The sequence below is a fragment of the Dama dama genome, chromosome Y, assembly GCF_033118175.1.
Source record: "Dama dama isolate Ldn47 chromosome Y, ASM3311817v1, whole genome shotgun sequence".
Lineage (NCBI taxonomy): Eukaryota > Metazoa > Chordata > Mammalia > Artiodactyla > Cervidae > Dama > Dama dama.
Genome location: NC_083715.1, coordinates 13,765,566 through 13,772,113, shown reverse-complemented (window position 1 = coordinate 13,772,113; position 6,548 = coordinate 13,765,566).

Sequence of the window (6,548 nt, the reverse complement as noted above, 5' to 3'; positions counted from 1 at the left end):
TGAGACAAGTGCTCAGGGATGGTGCACTGGGAAGACCCAGAGGGATCGGATGGGGAGGGAGGTGGGAGGGGGATCGGGATGGGGTACACATGTAAATCCATGGCTGATCCATGTCAAAGTATGGCTAAAACCACTACAATGGTGTAAAGTAATTAGCCTCCAACTAATAAAATAAATGAACAAAAAAAGAAACTGTATGGGTAAATTTTTATCGGGCCTAGGAACTTTATTCACAATTGACTGTCCCACATTAATTGCTGCTTAAAGGTGAATGATCTCTTTTGTTTCCTCTCCAGTCACTTGAAACATTCTATAAGATGCCCTGGAGGTGAAAACAAAGTAGTATTTTAATGGACAGTTAAAATATTGACAGTTCCGTTTTGTGGGATTTTCGAGTGTGGGAACACAGTTCTTGGCACGGTAATTTGACACTACCCTCTTTCCAATCAGACATTTTTACAAAGGTTTAGAAAATATGCTGGACCATGAACTCCCAACACTGCAATTTCAGAAAGCAACCTTTTCAGTTTTAACAATTATTTTGATGGGAGGATATTAAATTTACACTATCGGGGTGGTTTCTGCCTTACATCAACAAGAGTCAGTCACCAATGTACACGTGATCCCGCATCCAGAACCCTCCTCCCACCTCACTCCCCAGAGAGCCTATTGCTCTTTGTTGTCCCAGAGCACAGGCTTTGGGTGCCCTGCATCATGCACTGAACTGGCACCAGTCATCTGTTTGTATGGTAATGGGCATGGATCAATACTATTCTCTCAAATCATCCCACCATTGCCCTGTCCCACAGAGTCCAAAAGTCTGTTCTTTCTATCTCTGTCTTCTGTTGCCCTGCATGTAGGATCACTGTGACCATCTCGCTAAATTGCATACTTACGCATGACTATACAGTATTTGTATTTCTCCTTCTTACTTTATTTTACTCTGTAGAACAGGCTCCTGTTTCACCCACCTCATGAGAACTAACTCAAATACATTCCTTTTCACAGCTGAGTAATAGTCCAGTGTGTATATATTCCACAACTTCCGGATCCATTCATCTGCAGTGGATATCTAGGTTGTTTCCATGCCCTAGCTATTGTAAACTGTGCTGTGATGAATATTGAGGTACATGTGTCTCTTTCAGTTCTGCTTTCCCTGGGGTGTGTGCAAGCAGTGGGATTGCTGGGTCAAGGTTCTTAAGAACTCATAACGGTTTATTGTGGCGCTACCAGTTTGCATTTCTACTAAAAGTGTAAGGTTACCTTTTCACTTGTCCAGCATTTCTTGCTTGAGGCGTTTGTGTGATGGTCATTGTGACCAGCGTAAGATGACACCTCATTGTGGTTTTGACTTACCTCTCTCTGATAACTGATGTTGTGCATCTTTCGTGTGCTCATTCGTCATCTCTATATCTTCTCTAGAGAAACGTTTGGTTAGTTCTTTTGCCCACTTTCTGATTGATTCTTTGTTTTTCTGGTATTGAGCTGCAGGAGCTGCTTATATATGTGGGAGATCATGTCTTGGGCAGTTGTTTGATTTGCTGCAATTTTCTCCCATTCTGAAAGCTGTCTTTCCACCTTTGTTTTAGTGTCCTTCACTGCGCAGAAGCTTAGAAGTTTAAGTAGGTTCCTTTTGTTTGTTTTAATTTCCATTATTCTGGGAGGTGGGTCATAGAGGATCTTGCTGTCATTTCTGTCGGAAAGTGTTCTGCCTATGTTGTCCTCTAAGAGTTTTATAATTTCTGGTCTTCCGCTTCGGTCTTTAATGTATCTTGCATTTGTTTTCGTCTGTGGGTTTAGAAGGGAATGAACGTCTCATTCTTCGCATGTGATTGACCCGTTTTCTCAGCACCGCTTGTCCAAGAGGCTGTCTTTCCTCTGTTGTATATTTTTGTCTCCTCTGTCAAAGATAAGGTGGCTGTGGGTGTGTGGCTTCACCTCTGGACTTCCTATTTTGTTCCATTGGTCTGAATTTCTGTCTTTGGGCCAGTACCTTGCTGTCTGGATGACTGTAGCTTTGTAATATAGTTCTGAAGTCAGGAAGGCCAGGTCCTCCATTTCCATTGTTTCTGAAGATTGCTTTGCTCATTGGAGGTCTTTTGTGTTTCCACACACATTGTGAAATTATTTGTTCTGGGTCAGTGAAACACACCATTGGTGGTTGGATAGGGATTCCACGGTTGAATCTAAGAGTACCTATGGTGACTGAATGTACCAACAGATCACGTTGGGTTGTATACTGATTGTCACTGTATTGATTTTTCCGATCCAAGAACATGGTACATTTCTTCATCTATTTGTGCCATGTTTGATTTCTTTCAACATGGGTTTTGAGTTTTCTCTACCAGATCCTTGGTTTCGTTTTAGGGAAATATATTCCTAAATATTTTATTCTCTTCATTGGATACTGAATGGGATTCTTTCTTTAAGTTCTCGTTCTCAATTTTCATTGTTAATGTATAGGAATGCAAGGGATTCCTGAGTATTAACCTTGTATCCTGCAACTGTTCTATTCCTTGATTAGCTCAAGTAATTTTCTGCATGCATCCTTAGTGTTCTCTTTGGAGGGTCATGACATCTGCTAACAGTTAGAGGTGTGTTTTTCTTTTTTTTTTTCTTTTTTGTTCCCTCCCCAGTCTGTATTCCTTTTACTTCTTTTTTCTCTGATTGCTGTTGCTAGGACTAATTTAAAAACTAATTCTAACGTGTTCTCATCTCAGAAAAGCTTACTGATGAAACTAGGGAGCACTGAGAAATGTCAGTTCTACCAGATTCCCACAATAAAATCAGTAAGAACATTAGGAGTTAGGGGCAAGGTTTTCTGGGGGGAAGGCAAAAACTGTTTAATTCTTTAGATAAATATGTCATAATCAAAGTAGTCTGGAATACTTGTAGTCTCTCCTTCAGTTTCAGAAGATTCTACAGCCCCAAGAGTAATGCAGGGCTTTGCAAGTGAAACCCTGAAACTCACCAAGAGCTCACCAAACTCTAGCAGGGCACGTTAGAGAAGAGGTGTTAATGTGCTCTTCAAATTTGTGAGCTTTATAACCAAATTAAAGAAAGGCAAAAAGAGCTTCAAGATGATAGTGCTAAAGAGCCTGCTGAAACAAATGCAGTGCACATGAATGGTAAACATGGTTAGGGCAGAGGAAGCATGAATTCTATTAACGGAAAATATGTTAAAATTTTCTTAGTGTCTGTGTAGAAGGAGAAGTCTCCTCAGAAATTATAACAAGGAAAACGTATATCATCTTTTAGAAAATAAAAAAAGAAAGTCCAGGTGGCTTCAAAGGAAATATAAAGAGAATATGCTCATAGCTGCAGAACAGAGAGCTTAGGGGCTAAAGGGGATGTATATATGAATTATTTTATATGTGTGTGTGTATATATATATATATATGAATTACATGAGTGACATGATGATTCCTAGGTTGAGATATTCAAAACACAAATTAGAACACTGATGCTTGGGATGTCTTGACCTCTTCTCCTGGTGGAACTATTGCCCATTTTTATTTTCTGATAAATTCATACTAATGAGTATTATTTCATCATGTGTGGAAGAATACCTATTTTATGTCTTTTCAACATTAAAGAATATTTGCTTGTTACTATGTATATATAACTACACTTCTATTTTCCACAGACTCAGTCTTTCTCTAAGGTTTCAGTTTTTGTATCAGTATTATTTTTTTAATTTGTATTCATTTTTTCTTTGCAGTGCCTAGTCTTCATTGCTGCCCAAGGGCTTTCTCTAGCTGTGGCAAGTGAGGCACAGCCTTCTTCATGTGGTGGCTTCTCTTGTTGCAGAGCACTGGCTCTATTTCCAGCACATGAGCTCATTTGTTGTGGGGCATGGACTCCTTAGTTGTGACCCATGAGCCTAGTTACTCTTCAGCAGGTGGAATTTTCCCAGACCAGCAATATAACCCACATCCCCTGCATGGAGAAGCGACTCTAAGATACTGGATCACTAAGGAAGTCCTGAACAAGCCCAGTCTTGACAGAAGTTTGATCTAGCATACATGAAAGACAAGATAAAGAATCCACCTGCCAATGTAGGTGACCCAGGGTTAGGAAAACCTTGGGTGGGGAAGATAGATCCTCTGGAGAAGGGAATGGCAACCCACTTCATTATTCTTGTGTGGGAAATCCAAGGGACAGAGGAGCCTGGTGGTGTATGGTCCATGGAGGTAAAAATGAGGTGGACTTGACTTAGTGACTAATTACCACTACTACTATCAACATGTGGCTTTTAGTAAGGGGGACAAGTTGACAGCTTTGTTCAAATGACTTTGGATGGAACGTCTGAAAAGTGGTCACTGCTTTTGGTTATTAAAGCTATCAGTAACTCAAAGACACTCCTGTACTATTGACTGGAAAAGCAAAATCCTTTATAATACTGTCTGTGTAGTTTTATAGTGTACTGGAAGATAATTCAGTCAGTCATTTATATGCACGTATGTAGTTCTCTTTGGAGGTCATGTCTTACAACTGCAGCTGACAGCAGTTTTGCTCTTGCTTTGGTACTGATCTTGAATTCCACATTGCTTCATTGGTGAAAGCAGCATGTCACTAGGAATATGTTGTTTGTTTAATCTTTTAACATATTCTACCAGAACAACTTGCCTCTGAAAGGGGAACAGACACTCCAGTTGTCCTAGGGTTCTATAGACAAGAGAGGAGTAAAAGTTCATTGCTTTTTGAATTTTTTTCAGGGTCAAATACACTTTCTTAGTCAGACCTCCATATATCAAGCTTTTCAAGCACTTTTCTTACAAAAATAAATTTTGGTTTCTAGTATGCTTAGTTTTGCAGTTGTGTCTGATTCTTTGTGACATCATAGACTCTTGTCCGTCAAGCTCCTGTGTCCACAGGTAGTCTCCAGGCCAGAATACTGGAGTGGGTTGCTCCGCCCTCTTCGAGGGATCTGCCCAACCCAGGGGCGGAAGACAGGTTGACCGCATTGCAGTCAGATCGTTTCCCATCTGAGCCATGAAGGAAGCACAAGAATACTGGAGTGGGTAGCCTATGCCTCCTCCAGAGGATCTTTCAACCTTGGGAAACAAACTGGGGTGTCCTGCCATTGCAGTGGATTCTTTACTGGTTGAGCTACCAGGGAAGCCCTCAATTCTGCTAAAAAGTATCAATTGTCAATCCTTGCTATGTGGGCTCATTGATTATAGGGCATGATTGAAGGAAACCAACTTTCCATACAGCGTTTTGACCTTGAGGCAAAACAAAAAGCAAAAGTGAGGGAAATCATAGTATTGTTGATAAAATATCATAAATAATTAATAGTATAAATAGAAAATCATAAGTTCAGGAAACTTGAAGACCACAGGCTGGAAATGGTCTTTCACACAGTTTTGAGAGGAGGCTTAGAGGCAGACGCAGGGGCAGAGCCAGTACATATACAACCTTCTTTAACGCAGAAACTATATGTAGTGAAACACATAACTTTCGTAAACATTCCTGATAATCACAAAGAAAAAAAAAAAAAAAAAACACGCCAAACAAACAAGGATTGAAAGCAAGAGACTGTAGCGTTTCTCTAGGCAAGCATGTGGAATCACTAAAGTTTCCATTCCCATATTCATCTTAACCATCTAGGGACCCATAGACCCAAGCACAGAAATGCTTCATCATGTTTTTCCCATCCGGAGTTTCTCAAGCATGCACTGCTGATGGACAACTGCAGTAGATTTTGACGTCTTTCCTTAAGTCGATCAAGAGTGACTTTTCTTTAGTGGTTAAAGCACATGGACAATAGTGGTTTCTCACGTCAAAAGGTAGGGCGTCTTGCATAAATTAGTTCAAGTGAAGTAACACGTAGTCCCGAATGTTTCCTCATACTTAAAATAGGTGAAACTATCCATCACTTCCATCACTATGAAAAACAATCCTGAACATTTCTGAAGAGAAAGTTTTTGATATTTCTAAATTTTATTCTTTATCCATTTATTTTGTTTGTTTACACTAACTTTAAACTTTATTCTACCCATCTGACACTGGATACGACATCTGGATACACCAATCTTGGTGGACCTAAGAGGGGTCTGTAATGATCCTGGGCTCAATCTTTTGAGAGACATCTATACCCTTTCTCTTTAATTCTTCCACCAGTGTACTATGTACCATATTTCTAACAGAAGCCTCCTGGTGGAATTTGTTTCTCCAAGAAGGAAGACAACACATACAATTCAAACAAAGAAACGATCAGAGAGCAAATGGTCAAGAGCACTTATTACAAAATAGCAAAAGTCTACTCAGTAGTTTGAGTCAGCTCAAGCCCTTTCTAGTTGGGGAAATGCATGCGGTCTCCACTATATTGACACATCTCGCTCAGCGCAGTGTTCTCCAAAAATCTATACCTGTCTACTGCAATCTGTCACAGCGTCCCTCACATTGTTGAGTGCCAGGAAGTCAGTGGGTTTGGACTACACGTGCTCCGTAGGGCGGAAGAGACTGTGCTTGGAGGATAGGCCCATAGCGTCAGAGGCGGGGAAAGTGACGTTAACCACGTGACACTGGCTGGGTCGCCATTT